Below are 23,875 nucleotides of genomic sequence, written 5' to 3'. Positions count from 1 at the left end.
AGAAAACTCATTTCAGGAGGTTCTAGAGAGCACACAAACACACATGCACGCGCGTGTGCACACACACACATTACTCACGATAATTAGCTGCAATTCAGGAAGATGTTTTCCTTTGTGACTCAGACTAGAGGAAGAAAACTGCTTTGGTTTTTTAAAAGAGGTTTTGAAAATATCCACAGGGAATAAGCAATACATTTCTCTAAACTCCAGAGATCAATGTAATTACTTCGAAAAGCAGATCAATGTGGTTCGACTTTTGAATACCTAATATAAATACCACCCATTCCTCCCAGAAGAGATTTATTTTCACTGCATTTCATAAAACACATTTTTCCCATTCTACAAAGCTCAAACTGCTTTCCAAATATTTTATTACATACAGGGTTGAACCTGCCACTCTGAATTTTCTTGGAGTGATAGTAACTTAGCAAAAGTTCATCTGGAGATTTTAGAGTGAAACCTACAACGGCTGATCTTCAAGATACAAGCTATAGCAGGGGTCTCCCAACCTCCCACACACCCCGCGGGCCGCACAGCAGGAGGTGAGTGGCGGGCAAGCTAAATGCCGCTCCCCATCGCTTTCATTACCCCCTGAACAATTCACCCCTACCCCATCCGTGGAAAAATTGTCTTCTACGAAACTGGTCCCTGGTGCCGAAAAGGTTGGGGACCTCTGAGCCATAGGAAGCTGAAAACAAAGTTTTTGAACATCAAGAACTTGTCAACCAACTGGGGTTTCTTACTACTAGACAGATTCAGGTCTCTAATTCATCCTCACCAGTGCGATGCAGTAATTTGGGGGTGTGCCAGTGTGCCCTAGGAATGTTTGTTTTAACCAGCTCCCCTGGTGGTAGGTGGCTTACTCTTGGAGAATCCCTGTTGAGAGGTATCCCCAAGACTATTTGAACCACTTTTCCATACCTCTCTGTCTCTCAGTCTGTTTTCTTTATCAGACACATTGGAATTCTTTATAAGATGGTTACCTCTTTCCAAGTTTAAAATTATCCTCTCTGTTTCTTTTGATCTTACTAAATCAAATGTATTCATCCATTTGATAGCTTTTTCTGTTCTTGAGTACACCACCTAGCGTGAAAGGTGGTAATTACAGGTTCTCCTGAAAATGCAAAGTGATTTGAATGCTACTTTAGGTAGGGATTTGAAAACCGGACTTTTCTGTCCAACATTTCAAAAAGATATGGACTCCCTATAATTTCCTTACAGCATCTTTAAATCCTAAGCATTTAGCAAATGTATATTTAATCAAATATTGTAAATTATTATTGCTGGAACAAACATTCAGTTTAGGGTAAAATTTCTTTAATATTTAGACTGGCATTTCATCATTTTGTATATGATACATGTATATTTTATGGCACACTGGGCTCCTCTGTATAGTTGGTATGTTCAACACATGTACGATTTTGTGTATTATGTAGTTATGCCTACTTCGTGGGACATAGGGCAGAGTGTTAACCTTCTGAACTATTACCAAAGTTAACAGTTGAGTCTGCATTTGTGATAAGATGATGGTCAGAGAGATTGTCTGCTCTGCACTTGGTCAGCGTTATAACTCTCAGCATGTTCCTTATCCTTAGTGACAGTTTGTTGTGTGACGTAGGCATGCAGTGGTTTTAAAGATGGGCTGCCTTCCTAAGGGATGCAGGGAAATTACTGCTTTAAAAGACTGTTTGACAAATGACACCAGGCAGAAAACTTAATTTTGTGCTGAAGATGAAGCCACAAACAAATGATAGTGTAGCATTTCCTGTGCTGATTTCATGAATAAAGTAGGAGAAGCTAAATTGTCCTTATTCCACCCAAAATTGTAAATTAGGAGTGCATTTTGGTACCTACTCCCCAAACTATGCTTTAATTTAAAAAACACCTAAATGGAAAATATATTACAAATATGATACTATACACAAATACAAAATAAATATGAAAATATGATATTAAAAATAAATATGATATTATAAAGAAAGGGGGCGCCTCTCTGCCCTTTCTTCCCTCCTGTTTGTGAATCATCATCATCTCCCAAATTGTCTCAATTAACTGCCACCCATAAGCATGACTATTGTCACAGATGGGTACTTTTAAAAATAGATAACAATCCAGTTACACATGCCCCAAAAGGAGAAAACATTATTCATTGAATTAGAAGGACTGCCTGTGAAAGCAGAGCAGAATTTTTAGTACTGGAAAAGATAAGATGGATAGTCCTCCAAAAGAGTACCACTTGGAATGTGTCTGTTCCTTCTGGTTGTGCTATATGGTAAGAGCATAGTCCACTCCAGCAAAAATCTTCCATCTGTGCTGGGACATCTAGGTCTGACCTTTCTGCCACATTAGCAACTGGCTGGTTAGAGTAAGTCATGAAGAATTTCTCAAAATGTATGTCCACAGAACTCTACTTACTCTGAATGTTCAAAAGTGTACTTGACAAAATTGGTGTCATGGTCAGATAACTGTTGGAACCATTGTGTTCAACGATGTCTGCAATGTTCTTAGTGTAGGATATCTCAGAATATTTAATTTCAATTTTCCTTTTTTCATTGAGTAGCTCTTGAAACAAATGTTTCTAGAAATTTGCTTTAGAAAATGTTGGTTTCATGGGTTATTTTAACTCAGAAGTATTTTGTGCACATACACACATACGATGTGCATGCATATGTTACACATGAATTTAGAACAACTGAACCATTGTTCTCTGTGCTCTGTAATTAACTACATAGTTTACTGTTAATTTGAGGATAATGACATTTTAACTATCCATTATAAAATGGAAATAATCATTGCATGGTGAAACCTTGAGTTAGGAATTGCTAAACAGCACATCAGCTCTGTCCTGAAGACCTCGGCGGAGTGGGAGCTGTGAAAATTAAAAGGGAAATTTCATGAAAATGGACTTGGGAGGCCAGAAGGGGGAGCTCTCATGCACCTACCACTTGTATCAGTACAGATCCCAATAGGGAGAGATACACCTTCTTAGATCTCTGGCAGAAAGTGACATTACTATCGCCAGCAGGAAGAAGAAAGGTTTTCTCCTTGCCTGGCAACAGCTCAGCCAATAAAAAACCACTATACTTTGAACTCCCAGTTCCCTCCAATGAACTTTTTGTTTATAACAGCCTCTCCCACTTCCCCTTCTCCTCTGCCTTGCTAAACCTGACATGCATGTGGTTCGCCATAAATGCGTGTCTAGGATTGCAATTCTTTGTTGCTCCCAAGTAAACCCTGTTTTGCTGGTAAAATAACTGGCTCTTTTATAATGTTTTAGGTTAACAGCAGAAACAGGGGAAGAGATAGCTTCAATGTAATGTGAAGAGGTTTTTGAACTACTGCTACAGAATGCTCTGGAACTCCATAAGACTGGGTTTTTAAGTCATTCAATGGACTGTGGGTCTTGGAGGAGAGTGTTTGAGCTGAGTATTGAAGAATAAACAGTAATTCAAAGAACTGGAGTCAGGTGGGGCACGTGAGCCTGAGGCATAGAAGATCACGTGGTATAATAGGTGGGAAGTTTGTTTCATTAAGAAGGAAAAGGGTAAGATGAAAGTGCAGGTAGGGAAAGGCCAGACCATGAAAGGAGTTTGAGCATAGTGGTTCTTTTTTTTTTTTTTTTTTTATGACTGACATTTAAAAACAAACAAACAAAAAGCAACTTCGTATGTATTTTAGTGGAAAATAGGAGAGTCTCTCAGGGACTGCTAGCCAGATGTGAGTTTTAATCAATTCTTTTGAAAATTTGTAGCAAATAAGGAAACCCTGGAGCTATTTATCCCTTTAGAAATGAGCACAGCTATTTATTTGACAATTTCCACATGAAAAGCTTAATTTTTAGAAGCATATTATTTTAAAAAAATCACTGCACATAGAATACTTCATACTGATGTTTATATCCACTTGGACCTTGCAATTCTGAAGTTAGTGTTAATAGCTACGCTGACGATTGCTTCACTTTTTTCCAGATAAACCTGTGAGGTTGGGGAGGACTCTTTATGAAAGGTAGTGTGCGTGTGTGTTTGGGGTGGGGAGGGTAGGTGGCTAGCTTATAAAATCTTGCTTAAAATAGCAGATAAATTTCAGTTCTAACTGAAGATCACCTAACCAAAAATGAACCTATGGTCAGCCATTTTCCATCCATAAACATGCCAGAGATTCTAGAATAGATGGAGAGGTTGGCATTTCTGGCTTGAGCCAGGAAAATAAAAAGGCTAAAGTATTGAGGACACAACGTTCTGTAAGAACAATTGCATTCTACAAGGTCACCGTGCTCAAGGACGTCCTTAAGTAGCTATTGCTTTATTTCAGTAAGGTCTCTGGCTCTTACTTGACTCCAGTTTTTTAAAAACAGTTTTGTCTCCAAAACAAAAGCACTGACTGTCGTTGTGCTAAACTATAGCCACCAGAGTGCCTAAGGGTGAATGTCAGCTTGGCATTCCCTGGAGGTGAATATTTATACATATATATGTATGTATTTTTTAAGTTAAGTTTTCAAGTTTAATCACCGTCCCATCTCTGTTGATTTAAATTAATAAAATGTCACCTTATTTATAGGATCATACTGTTTCAAAATGTTTTAATCTAACATAAATGAGCCTTTATAAGCCAAATGATTTTTCAGCCTACATAGATCTTATTCAAAGAAACCTGCAACTTAGACATTATTATCATCCTCATTTTATAGGTGAAAAAACTGAGGACCAGCAGGTCCCAGACCCTTGGGCGGTGGAACACAGGAGGTAAACACTTCCTGTGACAAAGGTCTTGGGTTACTAATCCAGGGCTTTTTTCACCATTGCAATGGTCTCTGAATCTACACTCTGCTAGGACTTTTTTCTCCTGGATTGGAAAGGCTTCCTTTGTCTTAGTTTACACAGTAACAGCTTAGAAGATATCACTTTATTTTAAAACTTTATAAAATCTGCCTAACAACATTATAGCACGTTTATTTAATATATAGGGGTGGGGAAGGGTTTTAAATGCCAATGTGGAGACCCACTCAGACTTCCACAACTGATATGACGATTATTTTAGTAAAGACATTTTAGATCTAACAGATGCAGAAAGAAGCCTTCCTTTACCACGAAAAGCAGAAACTTCTGGGAGTGAGGCTGCCAAGAATCCCCTACCCCGGGAGCTTTATGGCCATGAAGAAAAAATCTGAAAAGATCACTCCCATTTGCATAAACAGACATTATCACAAACCTTCTTATCTCCCATTTGTTCCCCTAGAAAACCATTCGTTCATTTCATAGAATATTCTTCTCTCCTTCCCCTCTTCCCCTGCCATTAAGTTAGGTATATAAACTCCCATTTTTAGCTGTTCAGAGAGCCACTTTTTGGTGCATTCCTTGTTAAGCTATAAGTTTAATTTGCAGACCCCCAGTACAAAACCTAAGAGGGTAGAGGAAAATATTTCCACCCCTACACCATTAGCTCAAATCAGATTGCTCTTTTTTTTTTTTTACTGTAGTAAAAAGCACATAACATAAATCGGATTCTTATCTTTTTATATATTTAAATCCAGTCTTGACATTTTTCTAGAATTTGCAGTAGATCTGTACCTTTTTAGATATATGTAATCATTCCTTTAGATACAATTCATTGAGCACTACCCGGTGCCAGTAAGTGGGATAAGTTGTTTCATATTTTAGCCCATTCAGTTTTCCCAAATCTTTAAGGTAGATGATAGCTCCCTAATGGCATGGTACCAATGAAATATGGGATGCACAGTTAGCCCTCAGGAAGGCAACCATGCACCAGTGGTGTATTTAATATTAGATAGGAGGTCCACATGCATATAATAAGATAGTGTAATTCTCCCATTTTACCCCTCCCCAGTTGGGTTTGTGTTTGGGCTTTACGAACCAAAAAAGGAAAACTTTGAAAATAGTTCCTTTAAGGAATCATAAAGTAAAGCTCATGAATCAAGATCTGGAGAGGTGAAATGATTCAGCTGGGAAGAATCCTTGTGATCCTCAGGTGCCGTGAGGAACGGGACCACCTCTTCTGGATGTGGGATGCAGTAAAAAGGGCACAGGTTTCGAATAAGATCAAACTGACTTTGAACCTCAACTCTTTTACCAACTTGCTGTGTGACCCTAGGCAAATACTGATCTCCTTGAGTCTCAGTTTCCTCATCTGTAACATGGGGATAATATCCTTTTCAAAGAGTTGCTAGAAGGAATAAATGAGGTAACGTGGTTAACATATCCACAGGAGGATGATACTCACCAAATTCAGGGTGGCACCTTTTCAGGGAAGGAGGGAGGGAGAGGAAAAGGACTCAGGAGGGGAGCAAAGGGAGCTTCTGTTTTAGCTGGATTATTTTGCATCTTTTATACAAACGCATAAAGATCTGAGCCAAGGAGAATACAATACTGGCATTTGTTAATCTGGAGACAGTGCTTGTTAAATTATTTTCTGTACTTTTATTTTAAATTTTTAATTAAAGTTTATAGTGTCTGGCATATAGGACACACTAAATATGGATTCAGATCCTTTTCCACAGCCCTTGTCAGAAGGACGAAGTCCCTATTGTGATGAATTTAGTTGTGACCCAAGGAAACAAACCCTTCTGTGATCCTGAGCTGTAGTGGAGTGTGCCCTGGGGAGCTGGGCACCCACCTTCCACAATGGAGTTCAACAGACAAGTTCACCCTCCTGGTGCAGCCTGGATGAACACAAGCATCCTTACACTGTCTTCTTTAGCTTTACCACTCAGTGCAGAGACATGGTGTTTTATGTGGTCTACATTCTACAGCCAGATTACATTTTCCATATGGGATTCTCTATCAAGGAAAGCTGTTTACATTTTACTTTACTGTAGCATGCAGCTCCTGCCAACGCATGTGTCACCATGATTTCCATACTGGAGCCTTTCCTTCACCACAATGATGTTTATTTAGTCTGTACAATTTGTTTAGATTCTCCTCATGGAAATTCGGGATTTAAGGTTATGAAAATAACTCTCACAGAGCTCCTAAATGTGGTCAATTCCACATGAAAGTGGGTTTTCCTGAAGCTTATTGTAAACCAAGCGATTACCATGTACAGAAGGGCAACTGAGCTTAGAGATGACATTGACCCATCTTTGTGTTGCCACAAATATTCACATAGCACACAACACAAGGTAGCTCAACGCAGAGGGTTTTCAGCCTCTGAAAGAACTCAGGGCTGTTCAGTTGTTTAGTTCTTTTTTGATCTCCTAGCTTCCCATCCCTGTGCCCTCCCACTCTCCCTTCACCTTGACTCCGAGAAAGGAGAAGGGAATGTTCTGAAGACAGAAATTAAATGACTTAAGCCCATCCTAGCACGCGTAGGGATGGGCTCCCCCATCATTTCTATTCTATAGAAAAAGGCTCATTGTTCACACAAGCGGGATTTTGTGAGCAGTATTCTTCCACTGCCAGAGAAAGAGAAAAATAGTTCTTTTTCTTTTCTAATTTTTTTCTTTTTTTTTTGGCAGAATTGATGCAGGGGACACGTGGCTGTCAGCTCACTCGGGGTATGCACAGAGGAATTTCAGAATGTTTTAGACGTTATAAAATTGCAAGTTAGGGCTTCCCTGGTGGCGCAGTGGTTGAGAGTCCGCCTGCCGATGCAGGGGACGCGGGATCGTGCCCCGGTCCGGGAAGATCCCACGTGCCGCGGAGCGGCTGGGCCCGTGAGCCATGGCCGCTGCGCCTGCGCGTCCGGAGCCTGTGCTTCGCAATGGGAGGGGCCACAACGGTGAGAGGCCCGCGTACCGCAAAAAAAAAAAAAAAAAAAAATCGCAAGTTAACAGCCGGCAGAGGTATTTACGGAAATTAGACAGTCTTTCAAATCATTTATCAGAGTGCTTACAATTCCCGTTGCAAGGCAGGTGAAATAATAACGGATATTTGGGACTTGAACCATATTCAATGCAGGAAAGAGAAAGCTATCTGCATCCAAATTACCTGAAAAAAAGGAAGAACCATAATTGCCTGGGCAGTTACTGCTGCTGCCACCAGTTTTAACACGATGCCTAGCAGCTGCCAAGGGAGAAGGCGAGAGCTAATGCTCATCGTCATTAAACAAAACCTTCCTCTCGAATCCACATACCAGCCCTGCGACTCCCAGGCTGTTTGAAACCAGACGTCAAGAAACAATCCGCAACCTTAAATGCGGCTTCCTTTAAGAGAGAAGTGAGAAAACCCTTGTCGTAAAAACTCTGCTCTCTTCCTTGAAAATTATTCCCTTGGTGTTTTAACATAATAAAACGGCAATATCCTTTTAAGCCAGAAAGCAGTCTCCCCAAAGTAATTACTGCCCATCAGGATAACTGTAACTATGTTGTAGGAAATCAAGGTAGGGAGAAAATCAAGGGAAGGAGAAAGCTATTTTCTCAGTTAAAGTGAATGTGAATGGCAGCACCTTTACGGTATTTGGTTATGGCAGTGTAGCTCAGCTGGGAGGAAAGAAAACACCTAAATACCTGAATCCCATTAATTTTACAATAGTGTTTCCACTGAGACTTAGTGCAGTTCTTACTGTCCTTTCTGCGAACACCAGTACAGTTATTCATAGAGTACTTTGTAAAATAATCCAGGTACAGGATATACACACAAAACATAAACGACTAGTTAAGTTGGAACTTGGTACCACCAGAAAACCCAGCACAGAGCAGTTATTTCCATGTGATAGTTTAAATGATGTGATCATTTAACTCAGTGGAAGAGTTGTTTATCCTCCGTCCTCTAATGTGGTTGTCTTAGAAAGACTTTCACTTTTAAAGGCAATAACATTTAATTAAGACAGCAAATGAGAAAAGAATGATCACAAAACCAAAATTCCAGGCGAAATGCCTCCTTGACTCTCTTCTGCCCTCTGCTGGGTACTGTGTGTATCCTCTTTGCCGGGGGGCGGGGCGGCGGGGGGGAGCGTGTGTATTTTCCTACCTCAGTTCTTCCTAAAAGACAGTGTTGAGGTGGGTCTGGATGTGACAAATATTTCTATTCTGGTGGATCTTGTAGGTAAGTGTCTGGAGAGTGAGTCAGGTGTTTATTTTCTGTTTCTATTTTTTAAATTATGATAAGATATACATAACACAAAATTTACCATTTTAACCAGTGTACAGTTCAGTGGCACTAAGTACATTCCCATCATTTTGAAACCATCACCACCATCCATCACCAGAACTTTTTTTCATCTTGCAAAACTGAAATTCTATACCCATTAAACACCAACTCCGCATTTCCCTACCACCACCACCCTCCCCGGAACCCCTGGCAACCACTATTTTATTTTACTTTTTATTTTTTTAATACTTTATTTATTTTATTTATTTAATTTGGGCTGCATTGGGTCTTCGTTGCTGCGCTTGGGCCCTCTCCAGTTGCTGTGAGCGGGGCGTTGCAGAGCACGGGCTCTAGAGCGCAAGCCCAGCAGCTGTGGCGCACGGGCCCAGCGGCTCCGCGGCAAAAGCTTAATTTTTAGAAGCATATTATTTTAAAAAAATCACTGCACATAGAATACTTCATACTGATGTTTATATCCACTTGGACCTTGCAATTCTGAAGTTAGTGTTAATAGCTACGCTGACGATTGCTTCACTTTTTTCCAGATAAACCTGTGAGGTTGGGGAGGACTCTTTATGAAAGGTAGTGTGCGTGTGTGTTTGGGGTGGGGAGGGTAGGTGGCTAGCTTATAAAATCTTGCTTAAAATAGCAGATAAATTTCAGTTCTAACTGAAGATCACCTAACCAAAAATGAACCTATGGTCAGCCATTTTCCATCCATAAACATGCCAGAGATTCTAGAATAGATGGAGAGGTTGGCATTTCTGGCTTGAGCCAGGAAAATAAAAAGGCTAAAGTATTGAGGACACAACGTTCTGTAAGAACAATTGCATTCTACAAGGTCACCGTGCTCAAGGACGTCCTTAAGTAGCTATTGCTTTATTTCAGTAAGGTCTCTGGCTCTTACTTGACTCCAGTTTTTTAAAAACAGTTTTGTCTCCAAAACAAAAGCACTGACTGTCGTTGTGCTAAACTATAGCCACCAGAGTGCCTAAGGGTGAATGTCAGCTTGGCATTCCCTGGAGGTGAATATTTATACATATATATGTATGTATTTTTTAAGTTAAGTTTTCAAGTTTAATCACCGTCCCATCTCTGTTGATTTAAATTAATAAAATGTCACCTTATTTATAGGATCATACTGTTTCAAAATGTTTTAATCTAACATAAATGAGCCTTTATAAGCCAAATGATTTTTCAGCCTACATAGATCTTATTCAAAGAAACCTGCAACTTAGACATTATTATCATCCTCATTTTATAGGTGAAAAAACTGAGGACCAGCAGGTCCCAGACCCTTGGGCGGTGGAACACAGGAGGTAAACACTTCCTGTGACAAAGGTCTTGGGTTACTAATCCAGGGCTTTTTTCACCATTGCAATGGTCTCTGAATCTACACTCTGCTAGGACTTTTTTCTCCTGGATTGGAAAGGCTTCCTTTGTCTTAGTTTACACAGTAACAGCTTAGAAGATATCACTTTATTTTAAAACTTTATAAAATCTGCCTAACAACATTATAGCACGTTTATTTAATATATAGGGGTGGGGAAGGGTTTTAAATGCCAATGTGGAGACCCACTCAGACTTCCACAACTGATATGACGATTATTTTAGTAAAGACATTTTAGATCTAACAGATGCAGAAAGAAGCCTTCCTTTACCACGAAAAGCAGAAACTTCTGGGAGTGAGGCTGCCAAGAATCCCCTACCCCGGGAGCTTTATGGCCATGAAGAAAAAATCTGAAAAGATCACTCCCATTTGCATAAACAGACATTATCACAAACCTTCTTATCTCCCATTTGTTCCCCTAGAAAACCATTCGTTCATTTCATAGAATATTCTTCTCTCCTTCCCCTCTTCCCCTGCCATTAAGTTAGGTATATAAACTCCCATTTTTAGCTGTTCAGAGAGCCACTTTTTGGTGCATTCCTTGTTAAGCTATAAGTTTAATTTGCAGACCCCCAGTACAAAACCTAAGAGGGTAGAGGAAAATATTTCCACCCCTACACCATTAGCTCAAATCAGATTGCTCTTTTTTTTTTTTACTGTAGTAAAAAGCACATAACATAAATCGGATTCTTATCTTTTTATATATTTAAATCCAGTCTTGACATTTTTCTAGAATTTGCAGTAGATCTGTACCTTTTTAGATATATGTAATCATTCCTTTAGATACAATTCATTGAGCACTACCCGGTGCCAGTAAGTGGGATAAGTTGTTTCATATTTTAGCCCATTCAGTTTTCCCAAATCTTTAAGGTAGATGATAGCTCCCTAATGGCATGGTACCAATGAAATATGGGATGCACAGTTAGCCCTCAGGAAGGCAACCATGCACCAGTGGTGTATTTAATATTAGATAGGAGGTCCACATGCATATAATAAGATAGTGTAATTCTCCCATTTTACCCCTCCCCAGTTGGGTTTGTGTTTGGGCTTTACGAACCAAAAAAGGAAAACTTTGAAAATAGTTCCTTTAAGGAATCATAAAGTAAAGCTCATGAATCAAGATCTGGAGAGGTGAAATGATTCAGCTGGGAAGAATCCTTGTGATCCTCAGGTGCCGTGAGGAACGGGACCACCTCTTCTGGATGTGGGATGCAGTAAAAAGGGCACAGGTTTCAAATAAGATCAAACTGACTTTGAACCTCAACTCTTTTACCAACTTGCTGTGTGACCCTAGGCAAATACTGATCTCCTTGAGTCTCAGTTTCCTCATCTGTAACATGGGGATAATATCCTTTTCAAAGAGTTGCTAGAAGGAATAAATGAGGTAACGTGGTTAACATATCCACAGGAGGATGATACTCACCAAATTCAGGGTGGCACCTTTTCAGGGAAGGAGGGAGGGAGAGGAAAAGGACTCAGGAGGGGAGCAAAGGGAGCTTCTGTTTTAGCTGGAATATTTTGCATCTTTTATACAAACGCATAAAGATCTGAGCCAAGGAGAATACAATACTGGCATTTGTTAATCTGGAGACAGTGCTTGTTAAATTATTTTCTGTACTTTTATTTTAAATTTTTAATTAAAGTTTATAGTGTCTGGCATATAGGACACACTAAATATGGATTCAGATCCTTTTCCACAGCCCTTGTCAGAAGGACGAAGTCCCTATTGTGATGAATTTAGTTGTGACCCAAGGAAACAAACCCTTCTGTGATCCTGAGCTGTAGTGGAGTGTGCCCTGGGGAGCTGGGCACCCACCTTCCACAATGGAGTTCAACAGACAAGTTCACCCTCCTGGTGCAGCCTGGATGAACACAAGCATCCTTACACTGTCTTCTTTAGCTTTACCACTCAGTGCAGAGACATGGTGTTTTATGTGGTCTACATTCTACAGCCAGATTACATTTTCCATATGGGATTCTCTATCAAGGAAAGCTGTTTACATTTTACTTTACTGTAGCATGCAGCTCCTGCCAACGCATGTGTCACCATGATTTCCATACTGGAGCCTTTCCTTCACCACAATGATGTTTATTTAGTCTGTACAATTTGTTTAGATTCTCCTCATGGAAATTCGGGATTTAAGGTTATGAAAATAACTCTCACAGAGCTCCTAAATGTGGTCAATTCCACATGAAAGTGGGTTTTCCTGAAGCTTATTGTAAACCAAGCGATTACCATGTACAGAAGGGCAACTGAGCTTAGAGATGACATTGACCCATCTTTGTGTTGCCACAAATATTCACATAGCACACAACACAAGGTAGCTCAACGCAGAGGGTTTTCAGCCTCTGAAAGAACTCAGGGCTGTTCAGTTGTTTAGTTCTTTTTTGATCTCCTAGCTTCCCATCCCTGTGCCCTCCCACTCTCCCTTCACCTTGACTCCGAGAAAGGAGAAGGGAATGTTCTGAAGACAGAAATTAAATGACTTAAGCCCATCCTAGCACGCGTAGGGATGGGCTCCCCCATCATTTCTATTCTATAGAAAAAGGCTCATTGTTCACACAAGCGGGATTTTGTGAGCAGTATTCTTCCACTGCCAGAGAAAGAGAAAAATAGTTCTTTTTCTTTTCTAATTTTTTTCTTTTTTTTTTGGCAGAATTGATGCAGGGGACACGTGGCTGTCAGCTCACTCGGGGTATGCACAGAGGAATTTCAGAATGTTTTAGACGTTATAAAATTGCAAGTTAGGGCTTCCCTGGTGGCGCAGTGGTTGAGAGTCCGCCTGCCGATGCAGGGGACGCGGGATCGTGCCCCGGTCCGGGAAGATCCCACGTGCCGCGGAGCGGCTGGGCCCGTGAGCCATGGCCGCTGCGCCTGCGCGTCCGGAGCCTCCGCAAAGGGAGGGGCCACAACGGTGAGAGGCCCGCGTACCGCAAAAAAAAAAAAAAAAAAAAAATCGCAAGTTAACAGCCGGCAGAGGTATTTACGGAAATTAGACAGTCTTTCAAATCATTTATCAGAGTGCTTACAATTCCCGTTGCAAGGCAGGTGAAATAATAACGGATATTTGGGACTTGAACCATATTCAATGCAGGAAAGAGAAAGCTATCTGCATCCAAATTACCTGAAAAAAAGGAAGAACCATAATTGCCTGGGCAGTTACTGCTGCTGCCACCAGTTTTAACACGATGCCTAGCAGCTGCCAAGGGAGAAGGCGAGAGCTAATGCTCATCGTCATTAAACAAAACCTTCCTCTCGAATCCACATACCAGCCCTGCGACTCCCAGGCTGTTTGAAACCAGACGTCAAGAAACAATCCGCAACCTTAAATGCGGCTTCCTTTAAGAGAGAAGTGAGAAAACCCTTGTCGTAAAAACTCTGCTCTCTTCCTTGAAAATTATTCCCTTGGTGTTTTAACATAATAAAACGGCAATATCCTTTTAAGCCAGAAAGCAGTCTCCCCAAAGTAATTACTGCCCATCAGGATAACTGTAACTATGTTGTAGGAAATCAAGGTAGGGAGAAAATCAAGGGAAGGAGAAAGCTATTTTCTCAGTTAAAGTGAATGTGAATGGCAGCACCTTTACGGTATTTGGTTATGGCAGTGTAGCTCAGCTGGGAGGAAAGAAAACACCTAAATACCTGAATCCCATTAATTTTACAATAGTGTTTCCACTGAGACTTAGTGCAGTTCTTACTGTCCTTTCTGCGAACACCAGTACAGTTATTCATAGAGTACTTTGTAAAATAATCCAGGTACAGGATATACACACAAAACATAAACGACTAGTTAAGTTGGAACTTGGTACCACCAGAAAACCCAGCACAGAGCAGTTATTTCCATGTGATAGTTTAAATGATGTGATCATTTAACTCAGTGGAAGAGTTGTTTATCCTCCGTCCTCTAATGTGGTTGTCTTAGAAAGACTTTCACTTTTAAAGGCAATAACATTTAATTAAGACAGCAAATGAGAAAAGAATGATCACAAAACCAAAATTCCAGGCGAAATGCCTCCTTGACTCTCTTCTGCCCTCTGCTGGGTACTGTGTGTATCCTCTTTGCCGGGGGGCGGGGCGGCGGGGGGGAGCGTGTGTATTTTCCTACCTCAGTTCTTCCTAAAAGACAGTGTTGAGGTGGGTCTGGATGTGACAAATATTTCTATTCTGGTGGATCTTGTAGGTAAGTGTCTGGAGAGTGAGTCAGGTGTTTATTTTCTGTTTCTATTTTTTAAATTATGATAAGATATACATAACACAAAATTTACCATTTTAACCAGTGTACAGTTCAGTGGCACTAAGTACATTCCCATCATTTTGAAACCATCACCACCATCCATCACCAGAACTTTTTTTCATCTTGCAAAACTGAAATTCTATACCCATTAAACACCAACTCCGCATTTCCCTACCACCACCACCCTCCCCGGAACCCCTGGCAACCACTATTTTATTTTACTTTTTATTTTTTTAATACTTTATTTATTTTATTTATTTAATTTGGGCTGCATTGGGTCTTCGTTGCTGCGCTTGGGCCCTCTCCAGTTGCTGTGAGCGGGGCGTTGCAGAGCACGGGCTCTAGAGCGCAAGCCCAGCAGCTGTGGCGCACGGGCCCAGCGGCTCCGCGGCACGTGGGATCTTCCCGGACCGAACCTGCATCCCTGCATTGGCAGGCGGACTCTCAACCACTACGCCACGAGGGAAGCCCAGCAACCACTATTTTAAATACATTCTGTCTCTATGAATTTGATTACTCTAAATACCTCATATAGTGTTTGTCCATTTGTAATCAGGTGTTAATTTTTATTACGTATAAAGAAATAGTAAAAGTATATATAAGTAACAGTGAGGGGAGATGAAACAGAGTATATAATTAGTACATATTTGACGAGCAAGGGAAGGAGACAGGCAGTCAGCATAAACAAAGCGGCAAATAGATAGAAGAGCGGTATAGCAACTCCTGGCAGGTGCTTCACTGTTACGACCCTGTGGCTCAAAATAAAGCCCAAATAACGAAACTGCACAAAGGACCACAGCTAATAGGTGGCAGAGCTTGGTTTGAGTCTAGGATTTCCAGATTCCAAAGTTTCACTGCATTGATATTTTTAATCAACCCATGTCCTCCAGAGCAGTTCCTCACCTTTTACGACACTAAGAAATTCCCCAGGGGTAAAGAACATGCTCTTTCCTCACTGTTCTCTCATGGGTGCAGTCACCTAACATTTCATTTAATATGTTTGACCTCGAGACCTTGAATCCCAAGTATCTCTCATTATCTCACTTTTTGTCTGAAACACTATAATGGAAGGGTGGCTGCTGACTTAAGATTGTGGGCTCACTCGAGTCTCCAGGATCTCGACAGTCATTGTCATGTGGGTCGACCCCATTTTGGAAAGATTCTTTAAAGGTGCCCGAGAGGTTTCTAAACTGGAGATCTGTAGAACTGACAAAAGAATTAGTTGAGACAAACTGAATCTACAGGAGGTTGCTTTTATTAAACACAGGTATAGCCAACGACCAAACAACAAAAAGAAAACTAATTTCGCTGTGCTTCCAGGGTTGACGAGCAGCACACCTTGTCGCCAGCAATGCTGGAGCACTGGAAATGCTGCATAGATTCTGCTGCTGCCACTTCCTCGCTCAGCTCAGAGGCCCTCAGAATGGGACTCTAGGCATCTAGATCCTGTGCATTGGGTTTTCTCCCTGCAAGGGCTTGAGTTCCCACTTAATGTCACAGAGTCTTTACTATCTACTGCATTTCTAGTTGTTGGTGTTCCTGTTTGCTCTTGACAAGTCTGTGCAATTGCGGGAGAGGTGAAGTTCTCATCCTGTAAATCTACTAGCTGTTTAAAAACAAGCAAATAGACTATCCTTCTCATTGTTGGTGCTGGCAGTGTCGGGGGAAATTTCTAGTTCTACCAGATTTTGGTGGAAAGAGAAAAGTTCTGATCTGGAAGGGTATTTCCCAGACACTGCTCCCTGGTGGGCCCTTACTCTGTGGTGGCTTCCCAGGCAGGACTGTCAGTGCCACTAGATTCAGGACTAGAGAATAGCATATTAACTAGATTCAGGACTGTCCTTTGCTGCGCCTATCAGAGTTTATTTTGGTGTTTAACAATTTTATGCTTACTGATGACATTTACAGTCATGTATGCTTACTGATAACACTTACTGTTAAACACTTGTTTTCCCTAAGAACACCTGTCTTTACTGTTTTTCTTCTAACTCCTTGAAGGATATAGTTTAACCAAGAAAGTTACTTCATGCAACGTTCAAATACCTGGTTCCAGAAAGCAATATACCTAATTCACCCAAAGCATCTTATTTAGGGACGAAATTCCTAACATCCTCTTCTGTAAAATGGAGGTGATAACACCAACCTTGCAGAGTGGTTTGAAAGGTTAGATAGAATTACATTTGTGCTCAGCGTAGAGGTTGGCATAACAGAAGAGGTCGATGAATATTTCTTGCTGCTGGTGCTGGTGAGGATAATGGCTATAACTGAGGTGCACACCCTGTGAGGACACTGAAACAAGCACATGGATGGCCTCCACCAGGCTTAATAGCACACCCGAGAACCCGAGTAATTTAGTAGAGTTTACAAAGTACTGGCATACACCTTATCGTATTGGATCCTCCTGACAGCAAAACGAGGAAGATATGGGACAGAATAATATTCAACCAGCCACAGGGTAAGCCATGAAAATGGGAAAGAGAGGCGTAAGGAGGTCTACAGGGAGAAACATGCATCTTTCCTGCTCCTGGATTCTTCTGACCGCTTGGTAAAGTCACCAAGTAGGCATGTTTAAAATTTCGTTAGAAATTTGGGAAGGAGGGACTCAATCCCTTGTTTTTTGGACACCTCCATGCTCCCGTTTGCCCTTCACCCTCAGCTCTTTCTGTTCTGAGCCTCCCATGGCAGATGTTCAGTACCTGTTGGTGACCTGAACCACCTTGGCTTTGCCAAAGAATAAGCTCAATCGAGGGCTTGTCCCAGGATTGATCTTGCAAAAGCCACTCTCAGAGAACAGAGAGATTGGTTCCTCTCAGAATCAAGAAAAGGCCAAAGACTTTTTCTTTTGGAGGCAACGGGAAATCAGTTCAGAAGGACTTAGGCACTTCTCTGTTTTAGTCATGTGGCCTGGAGCAACACCCCGTGAGCCTTGGTTTCTGCATCGGTAAAACAGAAGTAGTATTAACTCTCTTGTTTTAGAAGAATTAAAGATAATGCCTGCACATATATTAGGAGTGCAATAAATGGCAGCAACTGTAATTATATCTGCACCCCCAAGGTGGAAGGGTGAAGGGGTGCAGAGGGAGGGAAAAAGAGTTGTGTCACAAAGATATCATAGGCTGGGGACTATTTATGTTTATTCACGGCCTGTCTATTTTCTGAAATCCATCTTTTATCTTACTACCTAATCTAGATTATCACGAAAGAAAAATAAAACACCCCACTAAATACACACCTTCCCCAGGCTTAACATTAAAGCGGTGTGTGTATTTATCAGAAAGCAAGCTGAGCTTTCTGTTAAATGCCCGACTTGAGCCCCGTATTGCAAGGACACCTCCACAGCTCCGTACCGTAGATCATCCCCTAGGAAACCCAGCAGAGGTCTGCAGGCTTCACGGTGCTCAGGTCCTCTCCATTTATAGCTGACCTAATTTTTCTCTAGATGAAAAATGCACACGCCATGCGGCTCTGTGTGCAAGCCGACTCCGTTGGTTGCAAACCGATGCTCCTTCCGTCCTGCTGCCCAGCCCCTGGGTTCCAGCGCTGTTACCACACACCTGCCTGGCCCGGGGGTAAGGGGACTAACGAGATGGAGAACTTTTATTCTCTCAGTGGTTGTTGGAGGATTCCTCTTAGGGAAGATCTACCTTGGTGAAGAAATGCTTTTAAGACTTCCACTTGGAGCAGAAATAGTTCCAGAGTTGGAGAAAGGAAGTGCGTGGAGGGGGGAGAAGCACTGACTAGGTGGGCATAGGGGTGAAGAAATGAGGAAGAAAGGGGGAGGGAGAGGACCGATGGACTGGGCTGGGTAAAGCGAGCCTTCCCTCGCATGCATACCCCGGATCTTAGTACATGGAACAGCCATACTGCTAGTTGTGGTTAGTTTCTTATAAAAAAAACTGTGATAGGTTAACTCTTGGTTGTCACCAGGTGAAACCAACACAGTAAAGAAGGATGAAGGGGCTGCAGGTCGTGGGGAGTGTTAGGCCCACAGGGACTTGGGGGAGAGCTTTAAACTTTCCCAGGCCTGTATGTTATTGGCCACAAGAAAATGTCTCCGTTCGGTTCACCTCCTCTCTCACTGCTGTCTCCCTTGCTTCCTCTGCACCCCAACACTGGCCTGCTTGCTGCTTCCCAGCCCTGCACAGGGCCTCGGTACCTGCTGGTCCCTCCCCTGAATGCTTTGCCTCTCGATCGTCCATCTCCCTCAATGTGACCTTCCCCAGAGGCCTCTCTGCTGCCTCATCTAAGATTGCACCTGCCATTATCAACTGTGAACACACTCCGACTTTAATTTGTTCATAGCTCTTATTACTCTCGGATGTCTATAATATATCAATTTCTTTATCTCTCGTCAGTTTCCCCTGACTAGTAGATTCGCTTTCTGGGGGCAGGGCACTTGCCTTTTCTGCTTATTTGCACGTCTCCAGTTCAAGAGCGCTCAATAAATATGGGTTGAAAAGTGACATCTGGGGGCACACTATTGAAACCAGAGGCCCTCCTCAGGACAGATCATATTCAGCCTGCTCCGACTGTCACCAAGCTCATTTCTCAAGGGCTCCCTGCTGACCTGGAAGATGATGTGGTTATTTTCTCTCTTTTCTCAGTCTCTACCCTCCTCAATATATTTTTGCGTTTAGAGCTTTCGGGACCCTGTTAGCCCTTTTCCTACATGCTCTGGTAGGTATCCCTGAAATACACAAAGACCATTTCATGTCTCCTCTTCAAATCACTGACCCCAAGCTGCCCAGCATTCGCCTGACTGGGCACATGCATATTTCAGTGACCTCTTACCCCCTGATTAGGAATTAGCAGTTTGAAGTGATCTGCTCTGGATTTGAATCCTGGCTCTGAGCTGATTAATGGTGAGACCATGGAAATCACTCACCATTCTCAGTCTCAGTTGTCATAACTGAGTCAATGATTTTATGGACCTCGAAGGATGAGTGAGATCCTGCCCAGTGCTCTTCCCTGAATCGGCACAGGGCTTGGTAAGCAACAGTCATTGCTGTTATCCAGCCTCTGGAGCACCTGGGGAGTTCCCACACAGGAAGATGGAGGAAGGGTGACATTTAAGCCTACCTTCTCTTAATAAATTTTATCATAAAATACATCAACACTAGCCAGGCATTGTGGAGGATCTAGCTTGTGTCCTTAGCATCTTCCACGGTTGTCCTGACATTCACACTCATCGTGACTCATGGCCCCCTTCCTGCAAGTGCCCCCTTGGTTCTGCCCCCAGGAAGATGAGTTTCCAGCTTAGAAAGGGAAAGAAATAAGAACATCTCACCCAGAGGTGGGCTCTGAGGCAGGAACCTGGGTGCTAGTGGCTTATTGGGAGGTGATCCCGGGAAGAGAAGCAGGGGGTGAAGCAGTGAGACAAAGAAGGAGAAAGCCAACAATGTGTGCACAGGTGAGGTGGCTGGGGGCACAGTGGAGACTCAGATCCCAGGGACTCTGGAGAAACTGTGGAATATGCCTCAGAACTGTGCCACCCAAATATGGGAAGGTGGGCATTTATCCTGGGTCCTTCCAGGGGTGTTAACTTCCATACTCCCCAGTTGTACCATTTTGCTAAGAAAGGCCCAGGCAGAGATGCCAAGAAATGCAGATGCTCAAGGTTGGACGCTGTCAGTCACCAGATCCTCAGCTTCAGCTTAAGTCAAAACGGAGTTGGGTCGAGGGACATGGGGATGGCCACAGGTTGGATTCCGGAAGGTAGACTCTGGGGTAGAGATGAGTATGCAAGAAATATTATAGGAAGTTTTCTTGGGATCAACACCTGCAGGGGACGGAAGAAAGCAGGCGTGAACAGAGGGCGAAGTTTGTTTGGCGGTGATGCAGTTCTAAGGAAGGTGCAGCTGACCCCTCAGGGAGCTTTTTTTTTTTTTTTTTTTCCACGGTACGCGGGCCTCTCACTGTTGTGGCCTCTCCCGTTGCAGAGCACAGGCTCTGGATGCGCAGGCTCAGCGGCCATGGCTCACGGGCCCAGCCGCTTCGCGGCATGTGGCATCTTCCCGGACCGGGGCACGAACCCGTGTCCCCTGCATCGGCAGGCGGACTCTCAACCACCGCGCCACCAGGGAAGCCCCCCTCAGGGAGCTTTGAAGCAAGGATGACTCTTCAGAGTTGTCCTGAGTTTGGGCAAAGGGTCAGGGTCTTTATATCCCGCTGTGGACCAGTCATTGGATGAGGGCTGCCCTGGACAAGGTGGCTCCCTTCAGCCAAGGCAATTCCCCAAGAGGGCTCAGAGCTAAGCACTGTTGGCCAGCTGCCCACTGAACCGCCAGGAAAATGAGCCCTTCATTCCTGAAGGGAGATCTGGGCTGTACATCATAGCATCTTCCACGGACATCAGCAGAGTCTGCATCATGTAGTTTGGAAGGGCGGAGTGGAAGTGGAGAAAGCTCAAGGCCACAAAGCCCAGGTCTTTGACCACGAATCTGGGCTGGAGGCCAGCAACTGAGAGCTTGCTTTTCCTTGGAATAAGAAAATAAGCAAAACCCCACTCCTTTCCTGATTCTAAAATATGACATACTCACCCATCTAGGATTCTCAGAATTATTTGGATCCACCACTTGGTGTGACAATAATAGATCTGGTTTCTCTTAATTAATTATCTGTGGTGGCAGTGGTGGCAATGCTGATAAAAAGTCATGAAAGTCACGGCAACAGTGGGCTGAAGCCAGGTTCCCCAAATCCATGACGAGCCATCTGGTTTTTTGTGTGTGTGTGGTTTTTTTTAAAAAAAAATTATTTATTTTATTTATTTATTTTGGGCTGCCTTTGGTCTTCGTTGCTGTGAACGGGCTTTCTCTAGTTGTGGTGAGCGGGGACTACTCTTCATTGCTGTGCGCAGGCTTCTCATTGCAGTGGCTTCTCTTGTTGTGGAGCATGGGCTCTAGGCATGCGGGCTTCAGTAGTTGTGGCACATGGGCTCAGTAGTTGTGGCACGCGGGCTCTAGAGCGCAGGCTCAGTAGTTGTGGCACACGGGCTTAGTTGCTCTGCGGCATGTGGGATCTTCCCGGACCAGGGCTCGAACCCATGTCCCCTGAGTTGGCAGGTGGATTCTTAACCACTGCGCCACCAGGGAAGCCCCAAGCCATCTGGTTTTGATGTGGCTTCCAATAAATGTATTTTCTGGTGGCCATTGAGGGAGGCATAAGAGTGAAGATCTAGAGGGGACAAGTGGGCATGGATGCTTAGGTTTCCTGGCAGAGAGGATGGCACTTGTGGGCTTGTGGAAAAGAGTCTTAAAGTGATGAGCGTGTTCATTCAGTTGCCTAGAGGTGCTAAAAACCCACGTTTCCGTAGAATTCTTCCCCGGCTCCCCTAAAATTCAGACTGGATTAATAGATGTTGGAGATTATCTCTGAGCATTTTTGTTGTTGTTTCATGACCGATGAAAAATGTATTTTGTTGATACAAACAGCTGCAAAGATGATACAAGTATTTCTGGGTCCTGGGCATCCTTAGAGGACCCAGAAGTGCCTGTGAATCATCTTATTAGCATTACACGTCTGCCTTCGCCTCCGTTGGCCCAGGGCACATGTGCATTTTTATATCACATTAATGGTTTCTCGGCTAATTTTTCTTGGGCTCTATGCAGTGCTGCAAAAGTTTCCATGATTCCCAAGCTTGAAAAAGCAGTTGACAAATCTACTAAGGTAAGGTACCACCCACACTGAAAACTATTTGTGAAGTGGAAACTCTCTCTCACCATTTGTGATTCATTCATTGACGCTTTGACCAAAATACTGTGTCACAGGTTAACAGAGGATATGAGGGGAAAAGATGGGCAAGAAACATGCTCTTTTGCACAATCCTGTGTTTGGGGAGGTGGGAGTGGGGGCATCCCAGGGGCTGTATAACTGTGTGCTAGTCTTGACAGCTCAAGGTGGGCTTTGTAAAATGAGGAGAACTCCATGGCTTTGAGTGAGGCCTCGGGATGCCATGATTACAATTCTTAGTCCTAGAGGGAGGGCAAAGGTCATCAAAGGTCACTCCAACCCACCAGGAGCAAGGAGGGAAGAGACAGAGGGAACAGTTTTGTTTTTTTGGTGGTTTTAGTTTAGGGCCAAGCAGAGCAGAACATCTAATCACAGTTTGGGTCTTGGTTATTGTGTGCTCAGTGATATTAAAGTCACTTTTATGCTAATTTTTATTTTAGCAGGAGTTTGGGTCCATTCTGGAAGTGAGCGTTTGGGGTAGGCAAGAACAAAGTGTTTGGAGTATGATCTAAAAGGTGCTGATGCAAATACTCCCTGGCTGCTCCTCTAGGTACTTGGCCATAGTCCCTGAGAGGCGGTGTTTCAAAGGAACCAAACACTGGAATACTTACAAGAAGCCTCCACTGTGCCCATTACAACAGCATAAGCAATTTTGGAAATACAGGGGTAGGAATCAAGGTGGCAGCCACATGAGGGGTTTTCTCCCCATCTTTATGATCTCTTACACTGTTGATTGTCATTTTAGAGCACTGTCACCTAGTCAAGTATTTCAACACCACAGGCAGGACAGGGGCAGTGGTATCCCCTACCACAGACAAGGAAATGGACCTGAGAATGGTTGCAGTTACTTGCTTTGGGCAAAAAAGTTGTAAGTGCCGGAGCAGGGCACAGAACCAGGACTCAGATTCCAGTGTGTCGTGCTTTCTGCCAAGTGGTAATGACTTTTTGTCTCTTGTGTGGTTCAGCCTTGCCTTCCATTTCTGTACACCCGAGTGGCTCTCTCTCCCTTTCTCTTTTTCTCTCTCTCCCTGTCTGTCTGTCTGTCTATGCATCTATCTCCTGTTCTATCTATCCATCCATCCATACATGTAAAATAGGGCCCAACATGCAAGTTAGTCTTTTAAACAAGGAATGAAATTGACTGCTGGGCAATAGTCAAATAGCCATTGCTGGTGAAATATTTCTTTCATTTAAACTACACAGATTCATCAATTTGCTGATAATTCACCCAAAGCATAATATGAGCTATCTGTCAAGATGAAAATAATTAGTGAGAATTCAATAAAATGGGACAGTTTTACTGGACAGGTACATGTAAAAGTATGAAATTAGAACGCTCCCTAACACCGTACAAAAAATAAACTCAAAATGGATTAAAGACCTAAATGTAAGGCCAGACACTATCAAACTCTTAGAGGAAAACCTAGGCAGAACACTCTATGACATAAATCACAGCAAGATCCTTTTTGACCCACCTC

General features: G+C 42.8%; 1 long non-coding RNA gene and 1 other non-coding gene across 17 annotated transcripts in view; one reads left to right on the top strand and one right to left on the bottom strand.

Moving 5' to 3' along the window:
* Nucleotides 1-23,875, bottom strand: part of LOC114486290 (uncharacterized) — a 107,924-nt gene that overhangs the window by 47,916 nt on the left and 36,133 nt on the right. The gene's annotated exons all lie outside the window — the stretch shown is intronic.
* Nucleotides 1-23,875, top strand: part of LOC102989652 (uncharacterized) — a 95,589-nt gene that overhangs the window by 48,675 nt on the left and 23,039 nt on the right. For 3 of the 16 annotated variants that reach the window (XR_008617346.1, XR_008617347.1, XR_008617348.1), the window contains 2 exons: nucleotides 383-542; nucleotides 9,590-9,626. The exons of 12 other annotated variants lie outside the window; for them this stretch is intronic. This is a non-coding gene — a transcript (uncharacterized protein). Of the gene's footprint in view, nucleotides 1-382; nucleotides 543-3,968; nucleotides 4,006-7,471; nucleotides 9,259-9,589; nucleotides 9,627-23,875 lie in introns of those variants that run through there. One more of the 16 variants, XR_008617354.1, reaches the window with a different exon arrangement.

The sequence above is a fragment of the Physeter macrocephalus genome, chromosome 5 (genome assembly GCF_002837175.3).
Source record: "Physeter macrocephalus isolate SW-GA chromosome 5, ASM283717v5, whole genome shotgun sequence".
In the NCBI taxonomy this organism is placed as follows: domain Eukaryota; kingdom Metazoa; phylum Chordata; class Mammalia; order Artiodactyla; family Physeteridae; genus Physeter; species Physeter macrocephalus.
This window is presented reverse-complemented; position numbering and strand designations above follow the sequence as displayed.